The sequence below is a fragment of the Sorex fumeus genome, unplaced genomic scaffold, assembly GCF_029834395.1.
Source record: "Sorex fumeus unplaced genomic scaffold, SorFum_2.1 ptg000037l, whole genome shotgun sequence".
In the NCBI taxonomy this organism is placed as follows: Eukaryota; Metazoa; Chordata; class Mammalia; order Eulipotyphla; family Soricidae; genus Sorex; species Sorex fumeus.
The window spans coordinates 27,868,324-27,890,489 of NW_026606094.1; the positions used below are offsets into that span (position 1 = coordinate 27,868,324).

The following is a 22,166-nucleotide window of genomic DNA, read 5'->3' on the forward strand; positions in this document are numbered from 1 at the left end:
AAGACAAAATTTAATAATATATCTAAATATTGTTAAATAGTTAATCTTCCGATATCTTTTTTCATTGGAAGCAGGGGATGAAATGTCTTTTTTGATAAATGGTCATTGCTGGAAATAAGAGTATATTTTTTTTTGGTATTTGATTAAAATGTGAAATTCTTTAAAATTTAAGGACAAAACTCAAATGTGTTTTTATTTTGACCAGTGTGCAAGCCAGAAAGTAGAGGAAACTCTTGAAAAGTTTAATTGTAAAAGTTTAAAATTTTTTAATTATAGTAGTTAATTTGGATCAGGCTAAAATAATCTGGCATTCTTTGATATAGAACAAAAGAGTTATTGAGTACATAATTTATCATTAGGCCCTAATTTTTTTGGTGGAATATTAAGCAAATGTGGTTTATTTGGCATTTTCTCAATACATTGTATTTGTGTATGATATGTTAACTAGACGTGACAAATAAGACAACATAAAGCTTGCAGTTATGTCTAAAATGATACCTCTAAAACTTTTTTACACTTAGAATCAATTTTAATTGTACTAATTATACTAAAGATATAGCTAGTCTTTTTAAATTTGAAATGTGTATGCCAAAATTAAGCCCATAATTGTGCTTAAGATATTGTTGTAGAAATGTATCTCCACTAACATAACTACAGTCTTTTATGTAAAACCAGAGTTCTTTGAAATGCTGACCAAAAATAGACAAATGCCTAATAGCCAGAAATACATTAAAACAATAGCTATGCAAAGGATGACTGTATGCCAGCAACTATGATTTGCAATACCTCATTTTGCTTGTCAATATAAGAAAACATGCTGCCCTAGGGAAGTGTGATGTTTAATTATGGATATCTCTTTGTGCATCCCAGAAAAAAAAAGATGCTTCCCTCTTGTCTTTGGCATTGAATTCTAGCTCAATCATGTAAATCTTGAAGGCTTATTGTGGTCGCTCAGTGAAGAGCTATTTGAATATTCTTTCATACAAAATTGTTCTTTTTTTCAGAGCTGAAATGCATTTACTCAATATTTAGTATTCTGGCTTTAAACGCATTTTACTCAAATTTTGGTATTCTGGCTCTAAAACCTGAGAATCGAGTTTGTAGGTTTGATTCTTAGCAGCCAAACTTCAAATTGTTAGGCCTTGCATAAATTAAACTTTTGTGTTTTGCAGTGCATGGTTTTGTTCAGCAATATCAGCCATTTTACCAGTTTTTTAAAATCTAAACATTTCTTCTTTTCAGCCAGATATAGACCCAGTCATTTTAAAAATGACAGAACTCTTATAAATGACATGATTTTATGAGATTCAGTTTTCTTTAGTGGGGAAAATATAGAGAAAAATGCAAAATCTTTTGTTTAATTAAAAACTAACTTTTTATATTTTTGGGTTTGGGCCACACCCAGTAGTGCTCAGGACTTACTCTGGCTCTGAACTCAGGGTCAATCTTGGGTGGGGCTCAAGGGGGGCCATATGTCGTGTTGGAGATTGAACCCTAATTGTTCTCATGTAAGGCAAGCACCTTACCCACTATACTCTCTCCCCACCCCTTAACTTTTAACTTTTAAAAATACAGCCATTAATGTCTAATTTTTAGTTGAGTTTAAGCAACTGACATAAAATACTTAGGGGCCAGGGAAATAATGGTTGAGCACACGTCCTTACAAGCTCAATGCCCCACATTTCATCCTGGGCACTGCATTCCACCTCTCACTTTTATGTGTATCCCTGGGGGCCCCCAGCACTACCAGCCCACCTAGATATTTAGACCTGGCACTGTAGGACTAGTATGGCTGGGAGTGATCCCAGAGCCCTCCTCCTTCCCCCCTCCCCCTGCAATTTAAAATCTGTCTTTGAAATCTTAGGGTTTATTTACAATGACAACTTTTAATAGATTGCTGAAGTTAACTAGACAAAAACTAATCACTTTACAAAAAGAGGGAAAGCCCAAAATTCCACTTTCTAGAAAGAACCAACTTTTTGTGATTTTCAGAGGAGAGGAAGAAAGAAAGAAAGAAAGAAAGAAAGAAAGAAAGAAAGAAAGAAAGAAAGAAAGAAAGAAAAGAAGCTTGCTTTTGATCATATGAAAAGAAACTCAAACTATAGGTCTGGAATCTGCACTCAACCTACAAATGCAATGAGTACAGTATTATGTTAATACAATTGATTTGTTGCTGTGTTTGTATACATCGTTTGTCTAACAATTAACAATTATAATCAGAGCAGTGCAATTAGTATGAAACAGTCTGTCCAGTGATAGTGTCAGGCAGAGCATTTTACTTCTCTTCATACAATGGGTCTGCTTTGGTTATCTGGGCTTCTTCTTCTTCACTAAAGTCATTTTTGAAATTGAAGGACAAATCTCCTCTGGTGTTTGCCGCTTGATCACTTTGGCAACAGAATTTCATGTAACATCAAGCAAACCTATGATGTCTAAGTAGTTTGCAGCCAGAGTAAGTTCAAAAAGTGTTTCTTGGACCACTTTTCAGGAATTTTTGGTCCCAAGCAGGAGCATCATCTGTTCATTTTTCTTTATTCTCATCATAGTCAGGAGAATGAGGAGAAGAGGATCATCTTTGTGGTGGGTACACCACTGAGTAACATTTTAAAAATATTGCTGCATTAAATTTTGGGAGAGGAACTGGGTCATCATCTCCTTCATCGTCCATTCCTGAGTCTTCCAGCAGGGTTTTGATATACAGACTGACAATTCCACATTAATTTCAAATATCTCTCCATCAGAACTTGCAACTTAGCAACTCTGAATTCCCTAGAGGTGCATTTACTAGTCAGTTATGTGGCTCAGATTGTAAAATGGTTAAACTTATATGCAAATCAAAGGGAGTGATTCCCCTTTTTCTCCTTGTTACTCAAGAGAAGTAACTATGGTATGTTTTATCCTAAACTAACATTTGGGCCTCAAGAGAGACAGACTCTACCCAAGTTACTAATATTGAAGTTTGGAGATGAGGCCATAACTTCCAGTTCTCATACACTGGCTCCAAATTACAGGCACATATTTGGGACTTCTGGGAATCCATCCCCCACAGTTTAGGACTATAGTGCAGGAAGAGGAAGAATATTTATTGCTTAGGGCACCAGAACTTTCCAGGTTCTTATTTTCTACTTTCTCCCCACAAGTCTCAGATATATTCTTGGAATCTAAGAAATAATAATACTGTCACTGTCACTGTCCTCCCATTGTTCATCGATTTGCTCAAGTGGGACCAGTAATATCTCCATTGTGAGACTTGTTGTTTCTGTGTTTGGCGTATTGAATACGTCACAGGTAGCTTGCCAGGCTTTGCGGTGTGGGTGAGATCCTCTCGGTAGCTTGCCGGGCTCTCCGAGAGGGGCGGAGGAATCAAACCCGGCTTGGCCAGGCTGGCTGCGCGAAAGGCAAATGCTCTACTGCTGTGCTATTGCTCCAGCCTAAGAAATAATAATAATAATAATAATAAATAGTTAATATTTTTCAAATTATTTTTTGTGCCAGGTGTGCTATAAGTATTAACTCTTTTTAAACTAATAAATGTGGACTTTATCAGCATCAGAGATTCTGGAGGCGAATACATTTCTGAGGAAGTTGATTATCCTGCCACTGTTAGTCTACCACTTTATTCCTTTGTTTCCGGAGGTAAAAATGAATGCCTTTAGATAGTAGAGTAATGGATTTTGTGCAGTTTGTAGAATCAATAGGGAAAGTGAGCTTCAGGAGATTGTTCAGTCTTATATCTTAGGTTAGGTTAATATCTTACAATATACAACAACTTGATTTCTTAATTTCTTTCTAAATGTGGTGATTTATTTTTTGAGGGGGTTGACATTAGGCCACACTTGGCTGTTCTTGGGGCTCATTCTTGGCTCTGTGTTTAGGGGTCTTGGCAAGGCTTGAAGATCAATCCTTTGTGGTACTGGGGATTCAAGTTAGACTGGTAAAGTGCAAAGCAAGCACCTTACCCACTTCACTATCTCTCTGGCCCCAAAGTTAATTTCTTATTTCACCTCTTAGATCTTAGATCTTCCCCAAAAGAATGACTCTATAACTTATTGGGCATATATACACTAACATTTAATCAAGTAAGATTATTAAGGATATTTTCTTGTATATATAAATGTAAGCCTCTGCGTTACCTATAGTACTTTACTCAAAACATCCTTTATGATTGAAAATGTGAGTACTTGTTAAAAAGTAATTGTCACCTTTTTTCTCATAGGCACAGAAACATATCCCACATTCTGTATAAGATCTATTCATTTTCGATATACTTTATAATTTACTTAATTAGTGTCAGTTTTCTATGGACACCCCTTCAGTTTATGTAGAATAATACCGATATATCAGTTCTGATAGAGAGGAACTTACTTAGCCAGAAACCTTTCTTGCTACTGAGTATTCTCAAGAAAGAGATTCTTCTAGTTTCCTTTTCTTCCCCTAATTCATCCTTAAATGTATGTGCTCATAATCACAAACTAGTTGTTCATAAATATCAGGTAGTATACACTATTAGAGCACATTTTAATGCAAGGCACCGCTGTGGTGTATAAATTGTGATTTAAATATTAAGTTGTTAGACCTTTTGCCTGTTCATATTACGAACTTGTTTATGAAGATATTCTCCTGTCTTAGCAAACTATAACCTTGTTTTTGTTGCTAAAGAAGATGCTTGCTCCAATCAAGGGTTTTATTCTTTACTAAATAAAAGCAGAATCAGGAATACTTTTTCTTTCTAAAATAATAATTTAAGAAAAGTCACAGTTGGTCATGGGTCCTTGCTGATACTGTTTCTTAAAAGAGTGACACCACTCATAGTATACCAAGACTGGCCATTTTAACAGGAGACAAGATATAACTTAAGAGGATAAACTTCAAAGGCTGATTCTCTTCTAGCAGTCCTTTTGTTTGTAATGCAGTTTGTGCTTGAGCTTTTCCAGTCCTGTCCCTGCCTAGATGATTATAAATAAGTTAATGTTCCATGTTCACAGTAATTGATTTATAAATACTCTTGGATAAAGTTGGCTTAATCTTCTCCAGCAAGTGAATCTAATAATAGCTTAAAGTAACTTTATAATGTTATTACTTCTTAAAAATAATTTTGATACTTATCTTTGAAATATTTTTTAAAAAGTAGTGGAAATAAGTTCTTGACATTGCCGGAAAAGTAATTCTTGATGCGACATATGAATTTGAAAATAGATGTAGGAGTACAAAAAGACACTTCCACCAAATGCCAGTTCTGTTTCTACTCTTGTCTTCTGTTTTGTGGTTTGTACTCAGCCCTCTGATGCTGAATTTTTAATGTAGCCTTATAGACATGTAGGCTGCTTTCTGTGGCAAGTACACAACTAAATTACTGTTTTCAGGACTCAGAATGTCTGAACAGAAAAATATTTGTTAGCGTGGGAGTTGCCATTTTGGAAAACAGAAGAGAAAAAATTGTTAATATTTTGGTAAAAGTTCAGCTTGAAATCCCCTCCTGCTCTTATTCCTACATGTTTTCATACATCAGAACCATGTTGTTGTTATTATCTGGTTAATTATGTTATTTCTGGTTCAATTTCCAAAAAAAGTTCTTCTCCACATGAGCTCTAGTAAATAACAAGTTAAAAGTAAAATAAATTGAGCAGTCAAAGATCATATTCTGGGAAGATGTTTTATTTATTTTTGCTTGTTTTCTTTTTAAGATAATGAATTATTTGCACTATGAGAAGATTCCTTTTAACCTGACTTTTAACCTATACAATACGATAGCATTTCTAACAGTAATAATAACAAAGAAGAGGCCTGTTACTAATAAAAGAAGACAGAATTGGAGTTGAGCTTTCTGTTTTTAGAGAATTGCATAAATAAGCAGCTGTAGAATAATTAGGAGATTGATGAATTTTATCCTTTGGAGCCCTCATGTTCCCTACCCCCCCTTTCTTTCTTATTCTTGTTCTCTCTTCGACAAGGAGCTGATATCAGCCACATTCTAGAATGGATTTTATAATGTCTTGTCCAGGGACTGGAGCTATAGTATAGTGGGTAGGGTGCTTGCCTTGCATGCAACTGACCTTGGTTCAATCCCAGGCATTCCATATAACCCCCTGAGCCCTGCCAGGTGTGATCTCTGAGCGCAGAGTACTGCAGCAGTTAGGCTGAGCACCACTGGGCATGGCCCCCAAACAAAACAAAACAGAAAAACCCAAGGTTTTGCTCATAGCATTTTTTCCCACATAGCTTCTTGCAAACATTAGCGTCTCATCATTTTTTTTTCTTTTTGGGTCACATCCGGCAATGCACAGGGGTTACTCCTGGTTCACGCACTCAGGAATTACTCCTGATGGTGCTCAGAAGACCGTATGAGATGCTGGGAATCGAACCTGTGTCAGCTGCATACAAGGCAAATGCCCTACCCGCTGTGCTATTGATCCAGCCCAATGTCTCATCTTAATGTCTTATATAGAAGAGTATCGTTGTATGACAAACCTTGAAATTCACTGACTAGAAAACATTAAATGGGACTTTAATGGGACTCCATTTAAATGGGACTCCTTTAATGGGAGTTTTAAGCTTTTATTTTTGTTTTTGAGAGAAAATTTATATAACAAAGTTCATCACTTTAAAACATACAATTTAGTGATTTCTTAGTATTTTCTTTGTGAGTTGCAACTTCCACCACTAATTTGACATTTGCCTCACTGCAGAGAAGCCTTGTACCTCTAGACATCAGTCTCTCCTCTCATCCCTTAGAAGACTCTAAACCAGTTTCTGTCTCTATGATTTACCTTTCTGGAAATTTCATGTAAATTAAATAACATGCTTCTTTTGGGACTGGCTTTAATTTTACTTAGCATATTTTTAAGATTCACTCATCTGGAAGCATGTCGAAGTAGTGTTTCATTCTTATTTATGACTGAATGATGTTTCATTGAGTGAATATTTCATATTTTACTTATCCATTATCTGTTGAAGGATGTTTTCCACATTTGGCTATTATAAATAATACTCATATGAATGATTCACATACAGTTTTTGTGTGAACATGTATTTTAAATTACCGTTAGTATATAATCAGGAATAGAATTACAGTGTCAAATATGGTATGCTAATTCTGTGTTTAACCTCCTAAGAAATTTTATTTAAAATTGCTATGGAAAATGCTGCCTATAGCAGATGGACTATTTTCATGTCCTAGTAGCAGTGTATGAGGTCTCAATTTTTCCACATCATTGATCACGCTTGATCGTATATTGAAATGGAATCTTATTGTGGTTTGATTTTTTTCACTTCTATAATGATTAATGAGGCTGAATATCTTTTTGTGTATTTATTGAACATTTATGTAACTTTTCATAGGAATATCTATTAAAAGCCTTAACCTATTCTTTAAATTCAAATTATCAATCTTTCTATTGTGCAGTTATAAGTCTAATACTCTTATACATTATAAATCTTTTTTCTTTCCTCTCTTTCATTTTTTCTTTTTTCCTGATGGTATGAATCTCACTTAGAACGTCACACAAGTGAGTCAAGTGCTCTACTGTTGAGCTCCATCTCTGGCCCACAGTAAGCTTTTTTTCAAACTTTATGTGATCATCTTTATTTTCCAAACAATATACATTTAAAAAATTTTATTAGTGAAACACCATGAGGTACAGTTGTAGACTTACAAATTTCTGTGCTTGGGTTTCAGTTATACAGCGATCGAGTACCCATCCCTCCACCAGTGCCCATTCTCCACCACCACTAATCCCAGTATCCCTCCCACCCCCCATCCCCTCCATCACACCCTGCCTCTGTGGCAGGGCATTCCCTTTTGTTCTCTCTCTCCTTTTCCCAAACAATATTTTCATAACATTCAGAATTGATTTTGCAGGGGATAGTTTGGGAAGCACTATTTTAAATAAAAGTGCAAGAGCCAGAAAGATGGCAAAGGGATTATGGCATGTGTTTTGCATTGGTCAACCCAGCTGCACCATAGGTGGCACTAAGAACAGCACCGCATCCTTGAATCTTCACATTGAATTACAAGCCTGGCAAAAATCTAAAGGAACTTGGGGGCTTTCTGAGCACCTTCAGGAGAATCCTGCAAAAAAAGACTAGCTAAAGGCCAGGGGGACCGTAAAGAGAGTAGGATGTTTGCCTTGTACATAGACAACCTGGGTTTGATCCTTGGAATGCCATAGGATCTCTGGAGTCCTCCCAGGAGTGATCCCTGAGCACAGAGCCAGGAGTAAGTCCTGAGAAACTCTGGGCTTGTCCCCCAAACAAAATCAAATATCCAAAAGAGAATAGTCCATCATAACTTAAGTTGATTTTTTAAGTACTGTAGAATGACTAATCTTAGAACTTCTTGTACATTTCTTCTTTGCTTTTTTATTTTCTGACAGCAAAGAGCTGTTTGCATAACTGAAAATTATAAATTTGAGAGGACTGGAAGTAGTTTAGTGGTATAGTATATGCTCTGAGGTCCATGTCCAGCACCGCCTTATGTCATAAAGTGCAGTCCTGAGCACTGTGTGTCAACACCTCGCCCCCTCCCCCCGCCCCGTCCCGCTTTGAAACAAACATGTGGTCCCCACTTTCAACACTGCAGCAGCAGCGATAGCAATTTTTTTTATTAGTGAGACATCATGAGGTACAGTTGTAGACTTACAAATTTTTGTGCTTGGGTTTCAATTATACAATGATCAAATACCCATCCCTCCACCAGTGCCCATTTCCCACCACCACAGATCCCAGTATCCCTCCCACCCCCCATCCCACCCTGCCTCTGTGGTAGGGCATTCCCTTTTGTTCTCTCTCTCTTATTGGGTGTTGTGGTTTTCAAAAGAGGCATTGAATGGCAATCATGTTCGATTTTCAGCATGCTTCTCCCATCCTGGGAGGATCCTCCCAACACCTTCATTTGGTGTTCCCTTCTCTATCTGAGCTCCCTTTTCCCCTAGCATGTGTGGTTGGCCTCCAAACCATGGAGTAAAATTCCTGGTACTAATCTCGGCCATTCTTGGGTGTTAGTCTCCCATTCTGTTACTTTATATTCCCAAGATGAATGAAATCTTTCTATGTCTATCCCTTTCTTTCTGAGTCATTTTGCTTAACATGATACTTTCCATGTAGTACCACTTGTATGTAAATTTCATGACTTCCTCTTTTCTAACAGCTACATAGTATTCCATTGTGTAAATGTACCAAAGTTTCTTTAACCAGTCATCTGTTCTCGGGCACTCAGGTTTTTTCCAGATTCTGGCTATCTATAGCAAATTTTTTAAAAAGCAAAAGTCATGTATAAAAAATTGTATAAATTAAGAGGATAAACATTATACACTATATGTGAATGGGCTTTTATACAACCAAAAGAAAACAAACAAAAATCTCTAAGGTAAAAGTAGCAAAAACTCATACCACTTGTACATGAAAATGTGACAAATGTCCAATGAATATAAAATATCCAGTTCACTGACAAAAAAAATGGCAGACTTAAAACTACTATTACTATTACTACTAGTGCTATTTAAGAATTTTAAACCGATTCATTTGTTTGCAATATTATAGAATTTCTGGGGTTAAGCTTTACACCTTTGTGTGAATATATCTTACCACCCCCACTACCAGATTTTCAATTCTACCCCAATACCAGAATTTCATGTCCACCTACTATCACCCCACTACCAAAAATACCCATTCATTCAATTCTGTAAACTTCCCTTGGCCCCTGGCTTTGGTTTTTTTTTTAATTTGGAAAACATATTTAAAGTAATAGATACTTAATTCCCATGCCAGTGCCAGAAAATAGGTATTTATTGTTGACAAGGGAATATATGTAGCAGAACTATTAATGTATTCATATACTTTGTTTCAGTTATTTAACTTTTGGGAATCTAAGTTTTATTTTTTTTAAATTTTTTTTAGTGAAACACCATGAGGTACAGTTGTAGACTTACAAATTTTTGTGCTTGGGTTTCAATTATACAATGTTCGAGTATCCATCCCTCCACCAGTGCCCTTTTTCCACCACCACTGATCCCAGTATCCCTCCCCCCGCTCACCCCGCCATCCCATCCTGCCTCTGTGGCAGGGTATTCACTTTTGGGAATCTAAGTTTTAAACAATCAGAAATACAGGCAAATATGATGTTTATGAAAGCATTATTTATAATCACAAAAATTAAAATCTGAATAATGAGAGGGGTATGATGAAATTTAGACGATGACATGCTGAAATTAAAATTATATTTTATGATTCTTGGTGTGAGAAAATTGCTACAATATATGGAAAGAGTTATATGCATACAAATATACACACACAGACATACACACACATACACACATACAGACCACATTCTCCTAGAATAGAACTTGGGACCCCATTTTTGACATGATCAGTCTGATAAAATAAGACGCTTGCAGATTTTTATTTTAAATTTTCTATAGCTGAGCAAATAGAAGTTTGTTTAAAGATAATTTGTTTAACGATAGTCTACTGGGTGTGAGGGAGTCAGGAAGAGAGAGGGTGGTCAGGAATACTCAATAGAATTTTTCTGTTAAATGTGATGGTCATAATGTTAATAACTTTCAGATGTCATCCGCAGATTATTCTGAAGTATGGTTCAGTGTTTGGTATTCTGTTAGATTTTATTTTATTTCAGTTTTGGGTACACCTGGCAGTGCTTAGGGCTTACTCTTGGCTCTGAGCTTGGAATCATTCTGGCGGGGGGGCGGGGTTGGGGGAACATTTGGAATGCTGAGGGTGACTGAGTTCAAGTGCCCTTCCCACTGCTATCTCTCTGGCCCTTCCTAGGTTTTATTTTAAACATGAATTACATTTACAGTTTTAGTTTCATTAGAATGGAGAAAGAACATATGCTGACTTGTGGAATCTAAATTCATAATTCTAGATAAAATTTTTAACTTATAATCTTTTATAGGTTCCTTTTCTACTGTGATTTGGAAATAGTTTCTTTATATTATTTTATCAGTTTATAGCATTTGATGAGATTATATTAGGATACTAAGGGATTCAAAATGAATATACAGATTTGGCATAAAAACATATATAAGAACTAAGTAAACTGTTAGAAACTCAAAAATCAAATAAAAGTCAAACACAAAAGTAGTTGTACCTACTTCTCATTTTCAGGGCATATGTTACCAAATGAAGTCAGTGAAAGAAAGGCCTTCATTATATCACATTATATTTACATGGTTATATTGACATTATTTTATATTTTCCATGGATACTAATCTAATAAATAAATAATTAAAAATTATTATGGATTTTATTGAAGTCACGTCAGTCATTTTTTAACACTTTATTATGAAAAATTTAAATGTACATCAAAATTAAAAGAATTTTACGGCAAATACCCACAACCTAGATAAAGTTAATATTGGATATAAATACATAAAATCAGGACATATGGGGTAAGATTTGATAATGTACACATCTGTATAAATCTTATTAAAATGTAGAGCACTACCATAATTTCAGAAAATTCCTTCATACCTGAGTCTCACTTGCTGGATGCAACTGTTGTTTTGACTATTTTCCTATAAACTAGTTTTACTTTTTCTATAACTTTGTGTAATAAATGTGGTCATTCATTATGTGTATTTTTTGTATAATTTTTTCTTTCAGAGTCATAATTTTGAATTATCTACATGGTATATCTCAGTAACTGTTCTTTCTTAATGCTTATATTTGTTCCCTGTTTTCCCATTTGGATAGTGGAACAGTTCTTTTATTGAACATCTGGATTGTTCTAATATTTGGTTATTATGCACTAGTGCTATAAACTTACAAATGTTTCTGTGAATACATGTTTTCATGATTATTGGGTAAATACATTATAGCATCATTGCAGGGTCTTGTTTTATAAAAAGTTGCCAGGCCATTCCCCAAAATAGTTGTAACTTTTTATACTTTCATCAACATACTATTAGAGTCACAGTTACTTTGCATCTTTACTTAGATTTTTTTAATTGTCAGTGTTTTATTTTAGTAATTTTATAGGTGTATGGTGATATCTTATTGTGATTAGTTTGCAATTTCAGATAAGTGTGAAAACTTTTTCATGTGTTTATTGGCCACATTTGTTAACTGGCTCTTCAGATCTCACTTAAAAATAAATTATCTTTCATTTCTTAAATTACAGATTTAATTATATGTGGGGTGGTGGGGTAGGCCAGTCTTAGTGGTGCTTGAAGCTTACTACTGACTCTGTGCTCAGGGATCACTCCTGGCTGTGCTCACAGAACTATGTTCAGTGTTAGGATTTGAACCAGGGCAGGATTTATACAAAGCAAATTTCTTAGTCTGTGTACTATGTCTCTGGCCTAATGTAGGGGTTTTAAAAGAAAAATGTATCTTGGGTGCCCATTTTTTATTGAATATATATTGTAAATATATTTTTCCATTTGTGACATGTATTTTATTTTTCTTGATGTAATAGAAGTTTTACATCTTGATGAACTATAATTTGTCGTTTTTTTCTGTATCCTGTCCAGAAAACTATTATATACTCTAATGTAAGCTTATTTTTTTTTGAAAAAAAAAGATATGTGTTCTTAATGATAATTCTTAAAAGTTAATTCTTTTCATTAATTTTTGGTCAGTAGAAGGCAGATATAAGAATTCATATGCCCTATTTCTAAAAGTTTACCTTTAAGCATTCTTTGCTTGTTAACAAATTTTGGAATACTTTTATTATGGACATCATTTTTACACCTTAAATTTGTTTATTCCGTGTATGTAAACTTATGATATTAATGTCCCACTTTAAAAATGACTGAAATTGCTTCAGACTCCTGGATTACACTGTGATAAGCCAAGTGGGCTTCAGAATGCTAGCTTCACACCAGAGACATATGCCAGAAACCAAGCAGATGGTAAACTAGACAGAAATGACCCTCAGCATTCTCATTAGAGCAGTTGGGGAAATTTTAATGGACCCCTATTTGCCTTGTGCTATGTCTAATACCCTTTGAACTGCCCCTTTTTGTCTTGTTAAAAGTCAACAACCACCATGTATATTTTAATAGGGATTATCAAACACAATTTGCCCAGAAGATGTACATCCCTCTAATGCAAATTAGCCAAGTTTAAATAATCACCGACTTCTGGGATAGTTGGAAGGAAACACTGTTTTTCTTGCCAGTGCATAATTACTAATTAACAAGAAGATAAAATATCTGTGTAGTAGTCATATCTAGAAGAATCTGTTAACAGTTAATTAAGTGATGAGGTGGTGCCAAGTTAATGTTGGTCAAGCAAGTTTGAAGATGAAGTTCTTTTGTTGAACAAATAAATACACAGTATGTAAAGATGGCATCTTTGAGCCAGAAGCAGAACATGGGATGGAGTAAAGATGGTGCTAATTTGGCTTAGTCTTACAGTGCTAAAGGAGTATGGATAGTCATTTCATTAAGGGATTTGTATTTCGTTGACTCTAAATATTGAAAATAACAACTGCTGCTTTGCTGCCTCGACATTAAGATTTGAGGCTTCGTTAATTTGCTTTTCGCTGGATCCTAATAATTTCATGGTCCTTCTCAGCCTTAAAATTTCCTCATGAGGGACTGGAGCGATAGCACAGCAGGTAGGGAGTTTGCCTTGCACGAGGCCAACCTGGGTTTGATTCCTAGCATCCCATATGGTCCCCCGAGTACTGCCAGGGGTGATTCCTGAGTGCAGAGCCAGGAGTAACCCCTGAGCATTGCTGATGTGACCCAAAAAGCTAAAATAAATAAATAGTTTAAAAAAACATTTTCCCTCATGAAATAGCTTCTTCTGTGTGTGTGTGTGTGTGTGTGTGTGTGTGTGTGTGTGTGTGTGTGTGTTTTATTTACTAGAGTTTAGGACCCGGAGTCCATAAAATGGAGAGATGGAGATTCACAAAGACTGAAATGGAAACTTGATTGTCAGCTTTTTTTCCCTCTTAACACAGTAGCTACCATTATGTTGTTCTTGAGAAGTGTTTGAAAAACAAAACATTAGGCCATTTTTTAAAGTGAATGTTTTAATTAGAATATACTGTGGCTTTAAATACATTAAAAAATTGAAGTTTAGACTAATGAGTGAGTGGGTGGTATCAACTGTTTAATACAAACTACTTGAAAATGTGTTTTAAAATTGCATTTGTCTGCGGGACTCTAAATTACTGGGAAGAACTAAAACTATTTCTTTATGAATGTGGCATTTTATCTAAGCTACTTTTTATACAAAATTTACTATAGTGAAAAGTTTACTTCAGGTAAAAGAAGATTTTGAAAGTTCTGGAAATTATTGAATTGTTCAGAACAAAAATTATGAAACACTAAGTAAAATTATAATTTTTTTGACAGTGTTACAGTGCTTTATTTTTTGAATCACAGTGAGATATAGTTAGATTAAGATAGAAATGAACATTTCTACTAACTTTAAATAGAATGAATAAAGAAAACTTTGTAGTAAGAACATTTTAGTCCACATTCGTTCAATTCTTTTCAACTCACTGAAAGGTATGGAAATAGTATAGAAGTAAGAATTTTAATATTATAATTATTTGTATATCAACCCAAGATTAGTCTGCCTCTGAAAAAGGAAGGTGGATGGGAGCAGGGAAATTGTTTTACTTCATTTTATCAGTCTGTTCTTCTGGTAACGGGTAATCACCTAACTAATTTACTAATTAACTATACACATTCCCATATCCTAATGATTCTGACCTTTGGAAGATGTTTAAATATTCTTTGTCCATATTTCAACACATCATGACAAAGATACACATTGTTTCATGATTTGTGTGTATGTTCTTTTATATTTGTATGTTCTTGGCTATTTAAAAAAGGACTCACTTGTTTCAAGAGATCCCTCTTAACCTTGTGTGTGTGTGTGTGTGTGTGTGTGTGTGTGTGTATGTGTGCTTAATGGCCAGATATTTATAGAAGATGGATTTGGCATATAAGATCTAACATTTGCTGTTTCAATAAAGACGATAGAGAACAAGATCATGTAATAAAACTGACTCTTCATCTAAAACATGACTTTGTGTTTTCAAAGAAAAATTTTATTGATTTACCCTAGATTTGCAATTCTCTATCAGAGCAGAAACTTCTGTCAGAGTTTAGGGCGCATATGTGCTTGACAGTCAGTCCTAGCATCATGCAGTCCCCTGAGATTGCCAGGTAAAGCCAAGGAGGCCGCCAATCCCCACCAGAGTAGTTTGGGTGATCCTGGAACTACAGGGCTCTGAGCAGCACCACTGCTTTACATCCCTTGCAGGTCAACCTGTATAATGTTTTTTATTTTTAAATTATTTTATTATTATTTTTTAATGAATCGCCGTGAGGTACAGTTACAGACTTGCGAACTTTTGTGCTTATGTTTCAGTCATACAATGATCGAGTACCCATCCCTCCACCAGTGCCCATTCTCCACCACCAATGATCCCAGTATCCCTTCCATCACCCTTACCCCATCCCCTCTGCCCCTGCCTCTGTGGCAGGTGCATTCCCTTTTACTCTTTCTCTCCCTTTGACTATTGTGGTTTGCAATATGGGCATTAAGTGGCCATCATGTTCAGTCTATAGTCTACCTTCAGCACACATCTCTCATCCCAAGTAAGCCCTCCAAGCGTCCTTTACTTGGTGGTCCCTTCTCTATCTCAGCTGCCTTTCCCCCCCAGCATGTGAGGCCAGCTTTCAAGCCGTGGAGCAATCTTCCTGGTCCTTATCTCTACTATCCTTGGGTGCTAGTCTCCCATTCTGTTACTTTATATTCCACAAATGTATGCAGTTCTTCTATGTCTGTTCCTTCTTCTAACTCTCCATGTTGATCCACTTATATGCAAATTTCATGACTTCATCTTTTCTTTATTTTTATTTTTTTAAAATTTTTATTAGTGAAACACCATGAGGTACAGTTGTAGACTTACAAATTTTTGTGCTTGGGTTTCAGTTATACAGTGATCCAGTACCCATCCCTCCACCAGTGCCCATTCTCCATCATTTACATTTTTAAAAAAATTTTTTGTTAGTGAAACACCATGAGGTATAGTTGTAGATTTACACATTTTTGTGCTTGGGTTTCAACTGTACAATGATCAAACACCCATCCCTCCACCAGTGCCCATTTTCCACCACCACGGGTCTCAGTATCCCTCCCAGCCCCATTCCCCCATCCTACTCTGCCTCTGTGGCAGGGTATTCCCTTTTGTTCTCTCTCTCATTTTGGGTGTTGTGGTTTGCAAAAGAGGCATTGAGTGACAATCATGTTTGGTCTATAGTCTACTTTCAGCATGCTTCTACCATCCTGGGAGGATCCTCCCAACACCCTTTATTTGGTGCTCTTTTATCTATCTGAGCTCCCTTTCCCCCTAGAATGTGTGGCTGACCTCCAAGCCATGGAGCAAAATTCCTGGTACTAATGTCGGCCATTCTTGGGTGTTAGTCTCCTATTTTGCTACTTTATGTTCCCCAAATGAATGCAATCTTTCTATGTCTATCCCTTTCTTTCTGAGTCATTTCGCTTAACATGATCCTTTCTATGTAGTACCACTTGTATGTAAATTTCATTACTTCATCTTTTCAAACAGCTACATAGTACTTCATTGTGTAGATGTACCAAAATTTCTTTAACCAATCATCTGTTCTCTGGCACTCAGTTTTTTTCCAGATTCTGGCTATTGTAAAGAGTGCTGCAATGAACAAACAAGTACAGATGACTTCATCTTTTCTAACAGCTGCATAGTATTCCATTGTGTAAGTGTACCAAAGTTTCTTTAACCAGTCATCTGTTCTCGGGACTCGGGTTTTTTTTTTCCAGATTATGGCTATTGTAAACAGTGCTGCAATGAACATACAAGTGCAGATGTCATCTCTACTATACTTTTTTGCATCTCCAGGATATATTCCCAGAAGTGGTATTGCTGGCTCAAATGGGAGCTCAATTTCTAATTTTTTGAGAAGCATCCATACTGTTTTCTAAAAGGACGGAACCAGTTGGCATTCCTACCAGCAGTGAAGGAGAATCCCTTTTTCCCCACATCCAGGCCAACGCCGAAAACCTGTAAAATTTTTTAAGGGTAGCCTACACTACCATAAATTTTTGTTAAAAATGAGTATTTTCAACTCTTGTTGCTTTTCTCTTTATGGAAAATATTCAATAATACTTAAACTTTATTTATGACGCAAAACAAAATGGCAAGGTTTAGATGACAGACAGTATTGCATGAGAAATTATAAACTGATTTCTTACCTAGATATATAAATGCCTTTTAGCAAAAGCTCATTAGCTATGTTTTTACTCATTGCCTAAGGAAACAGATTCAGTTTCAAAAAGTATCCCTGATTTTATGAGGCTTTGTGTGCCACTAATTTTAAAATGCCAAGATTCATTAAAAAGCTACTCTGTAAAAGTTTGTGTTTGTGTGTGTATATTTGTGTGTTTGTGTGTGTGTGGTACATTAACTTTAAAGAGTATTGTGCGGCATTGTGTACTCTCCCATTCTCCTGTTCATTTTCCTCCACTGGGCTTGAAGTAAAGGAGTCTAGGGGTAATGGAGGGAGAGGAGAGTATGTCGGGTGCAGATGACATAAGACACAAGCCATGTGAGCTTGGTTCTGCCGGGCTCTAGGAATCAAAAGTCCTTGTGGCGATGGTTGTAAAGGCACTGGGTATTTGCTGAATATATGAACAGTGAACATAGGGTCTAAAGTAGTAAGAACTAGAAGATAAGTGCGTTTAGTCTAGGATGTAATATGGGAGCTAACATTTGCCTAGTGAAATGGTTCAGGAAAGGGAAAGATCTAGTGTATCCTTTGAAGTGTTGCTAAGACAGAGTGAAGGAGAAGATAATTGGCAGTGATTCATCATAGATCTGGGAGGAAAAGAATGTAAGAGGAATAATCTACATAGGCAGTGAATACACTATGGTGGGGATGGAGGGAAAAGTTTACTGAGTTTGCTGCAGTTATCTGGTACCCACTGGAGAGAAACCAGGTCCTTATTTACTGGCCACTTTAGATAGTACAATACAAGACTTGTGCATTTGTATGATATGCTACAATTTAAAAATCATTGTCATGCATATATTTCTACTAATGTAAGCCTGAAAGTGTCTGAATTGAATACAGGCTTGTTTTTAAGATGAAAGAGAGTTTATTATTCTCGTTCAGCAGAGTGGCTAAGGAAGACTTTTAGAGACATATAAAGGATGACCTAGTTAGATCAGTTGTTAATTTCTTCTTCAAGCAAATAAAGGCTTTGATAGAATTTCACTTTCAATTGCTACTCCCCACTTCTTGGTTCAGAGAGAAATAGTAAGACTCAAGGATCATACTCTTTTCTGTAGTGTTTCATTCTCAGTAGAGTGACTTTGATTGCTCAAATACTAAAAGGGGTTTGGCCTCCCTTTTAATAGGGTCTCACAGTGTAACAATCCCAATGACAGAGGGCAAAGTTTGATACACACTTTGCACTAGAGCTATGGTGAGATGAAATAGCAGAATTAGAAAATTATTTAAAAAGAGTTCTGAGTTCTTTACACTGTGTCCAAACAGATTTGAAACATAGGGAAAGGGAAACATCTACATAGGGATTAGTGCAGTTGGAAAGCTGTTCCCAGAGTGCCACGGAAGGACTGGAGTGCCACCAAGGAAGCCTAAGAGTGCCTCAATAACAACAGCAACAGTTGATGAAGCAGAAGGGACTGGAGAAGTCCACACTAAAGTGCCAGCAAGGGGCCTCGGTAGCATGCTGAATGGGCTGGGCATATGCCTGGTTTGCAGAAGCCCCAGCCTCAGTCTCTGGCATCTATGGTCCTGTGAGCACCACCAGGAACTTCCAGCAATACTGAACCCAAGTAGTACAGTGTAGCCATGGAAGAGTATCATCAGGAAGGATCTCTGGGTTCCCTGAGCACTGCTTGGAAGCACCACCCCCAATCAGAAACAGAAGTACCAGTGAGGAAAGGGAAAGGTTTCATTTTGAATTCTTTCTCTTTGTTTCAGTTTTTGCCTGCACTTGGCGGTGTTAAGGGCTTTGTCTTGGCTCCATGCTCAGGGATCACTCCTGACAGTGTCAGGGATAGAACCAGGGTCAGCTGTATGTAAGGCCAGTGCCTTAATCCTCCTGCTATCTCTGACAGAAATTTTACAAATCACTGTCTTACCCATTCATAGTTTTAGTGTCTTTTTCTGCCCCACCCATCTCTCTGTGTGCCTCTCTATTTTAATTTGTGAGAAAGTAAGCAAGTTCCTGGAAGGATGTTGTATCTTCAGTGGAACATCTGATTCCATCTGAGCCTGGTTCTGCCAATGGTGACTAACATAGATCCTATTGAGAGAGTGAGAAAAGTGGGAAGCCGCTTCAGTAACCTTACACCAGGACTGTCCTCACTGGAACCCTCTAAGCTCTCAGAATCATGAATCTTAATAGGACTTTTCACACTCCCCATAAAGTTCTGCACTTTATATGTACTCCTAAGCTTTGTGTTAAATTCTCTGTACTATTCTCAAAAGAGAAACCAGGTGACAGACGGACCTACAGTGCTCTGCTGTTAGTACCCTTGATGGGTGCATTCGGTTGCCTTCTTGCTACCAGTATTCGGAGCTAAGGAACTGCTAGCAAAACTAAAAATAATCAACTCCTGAAGGTGTGATAACACAAAAGCAAGGGTGTTTCACTTACATGACATGAAGTATAGATGGTTTTCATCTTTGAAATTGTCAGGGAACTTAGTGCTTAGAATTGTTTAAAGATGCTGTAAACTATTTCCCCATTCCTCACAGTATCGCTGTTGATAAATAAAAATCCTGTATAATGAGCTGGGATCGACTCTGCTTTTTCTCTCTGGTCATAATCAGAGATGGGTGACAAGGGACCAGAACAAGAAGCTGCATCTGGTGTCCTTATCATGTTGAGGTTGTGGCTTGTGGGCCAGTGGCCTGTCAGCCTATTGAGAATATCAGGGTGCTCCAGAAAGTCAAAACAATGAAGGAAGTTCCATAGGAACACCCAGAGATATTAGGCAATGTGAGGTTCCTGGGCAGCAGAGCTGCTGTGAGTGGCCATGGAGTTTGTGCTTTGCACAAAGTCTCCTGGCAGATGAGACTGAAATCTGACTCGTGATGCTCCACTTGCCAAGTCTTGTGCTTTGGAGCAGGACTGTGATTTCTAGGAGAAAGCAGCTGTGGATTACCACACTGTGGGACCATGGTTTCATTCATCCGGAGGGAATGTCCTTCTACTTTCTGCGGAGGCCCAGAATGGATTAGCAGAGGCTCTGCCAGAGAACCTTTTGACTACACTTTGAGGCCATTTGTTTTTATACAGAATCTTCAGAACGCCTTTGTTTTGTATAACTGAATCTTGCTATCCTTTAACCAAACCACTGTTTTCCTCCTCCGGAGAACTATGGAAACTATCAGTTAACTCTCTCTTTGCCTCTGTGTTTTGAGTTTTGTAGATTTCATATATAAGGAAAAAACTTTGTAGTGTTTGCCATTCTGTGCCTGGCATTTTTCACTTCTCATAATGTCCTCTTGGGCCATTCATATTGTCAAAATGACATATTTACTTCACATTGAGGGTGAATACATCCTCAAGAAGTTTATTATTATTGACAAGGGAAATGGAAACCAAAACTGAGATGAGGTATCACTTCCCATCTGTTGGTATGCTTATTTATAAAAACCAACACCACAAGAAATACCACATTTTGGTAAAAAAAAAAGCGAACCTTTGAATTGTTTGTGGAAATGTAAATTGTAGCCACTATGGAAAGTAATATGGATGGTTTTCCCAGAAACTAAAAATAGAATCATTCTTTGATCCAACTTCCCACTTCTGGGTATACATCCAAAATCATTGACATCTAGATCTCAAAGAGATATTTTTGTACTCCCACAGTCATTGTTCTGTTATGCATAATAGCATGGGGAATAATTATGTTATTAGAAAACTGTTAAATGACTGGGAATTTGTAAGATGCTATTAGACACTGACAGTCATTATCAATGCACAGGCGGATTCAACACTAAAACAATTTATGCTTCAGTTTTTCCTCTGTCTTTCAGTGACCAATCTCAGAGGCCCTGGTCCAAGACCCATTTGAGGGCAAAGATCCCTATGAGTTGGGATGAACACAGCAGTTCCTTCTGGTTCTGCTGTATCTTTACTCCACTAAAACTTATTTGATTCCAGGTTCTTAGGTTACTTTTCTTTGTTCAATGAGCTGAAATAGAAGAACTCAGATCCAGAAGTCAGTTTGGGAGAGTAGGGGATTTTATTTATAGAACACGGATTTACATGAGATTTTGGCATAGGTCAGAGAATGATATTAGAACTTCCAGGATGTCCTGAGGTGTGTGTGGAAGAAACAGAACCTTGACAGGGCAAAATAAGGCAATGAATTTTATGGAAGTCTGAGGTTAGTTACTGTGTTTCCACAAGATTCTGGAAAAAAAATAGAGCATAGTTTCTTTATGCAACTGAGTTTTCTCTAAAATGCTACAAGCTAGTTAAACTCTTTTTAAAATTTTTTTTTTTTTATATTTAGGCATCATGATTTGCAAAGTGTTAATAAGGAAATTTCAGGAACATTGTTTCAGCTCCAATCCCATCTCCAGTGTCAGTGTCCTTCCACAAATGTCCCCCGGTTCCCTCTTATCTCCCCAGTCCATATCCTTTTAATAGGAATATTTTTAGGTTAAATTCTTGTAGTTTGGCTTCAAGAATACTTCAGTATACTTCAGTATACTTCAGTAGTGTTGGCTCCTGTGGTTTTGATGTATACAGGTAAACACCTTAACACCATCACAATTTCCAAGGCCCCTGACCATTTGTTACCTTAAGATTCTCTCTTCTTATTTTCCCCCTCCATTTCACTCTTTCCCTGGCATTTTCATTTCTTTAAGATAGGATAGGAAAAGAGTTTGCCAACCTTTGAAATATTCCATTTCCTTATCTTATATTCTGTATACCACAGGTAAATGAGAACATCCAGTATACTTGTATTTCTTCTTCTGGGTCACTTCACTTGACATCCTCATTTCCATCCAACTTGCAGTAACTTGCATGATTTCATCATTATTTGTGTGTGTCCTAATATTCCATTTTGTATCTATTTCACAGCTTCATTATCAACTCATCTGATGGTGGACACTTTGGTTATTTCAAATCCTGTCTATCTGTGAAGTACTGCA

The 22,166-nt window shown here is 36.7% G+C and overlaps 1 protein-coding gene and 1 pseudogene across 1 annotated transcript in view; one reads left to right on the forward strand and one right to left on the reverse strand.

Annotated features, from left to right (window-relative positions):
- Nucleotides 1-22,166, forward strand: part of RELN (reelin) — a 511,483-nt gene that overhangs the window by 67,058 nt on the left and 422,259 nt on the right. The gene's annotated exons all lie outside the window — the stretch shown is intronic.
- LOC130027582 (S-phase kinase-associated protein 1-like) lies at nucleotides 2,276-4,257 on the reverse strand (annotated as a pseudogene).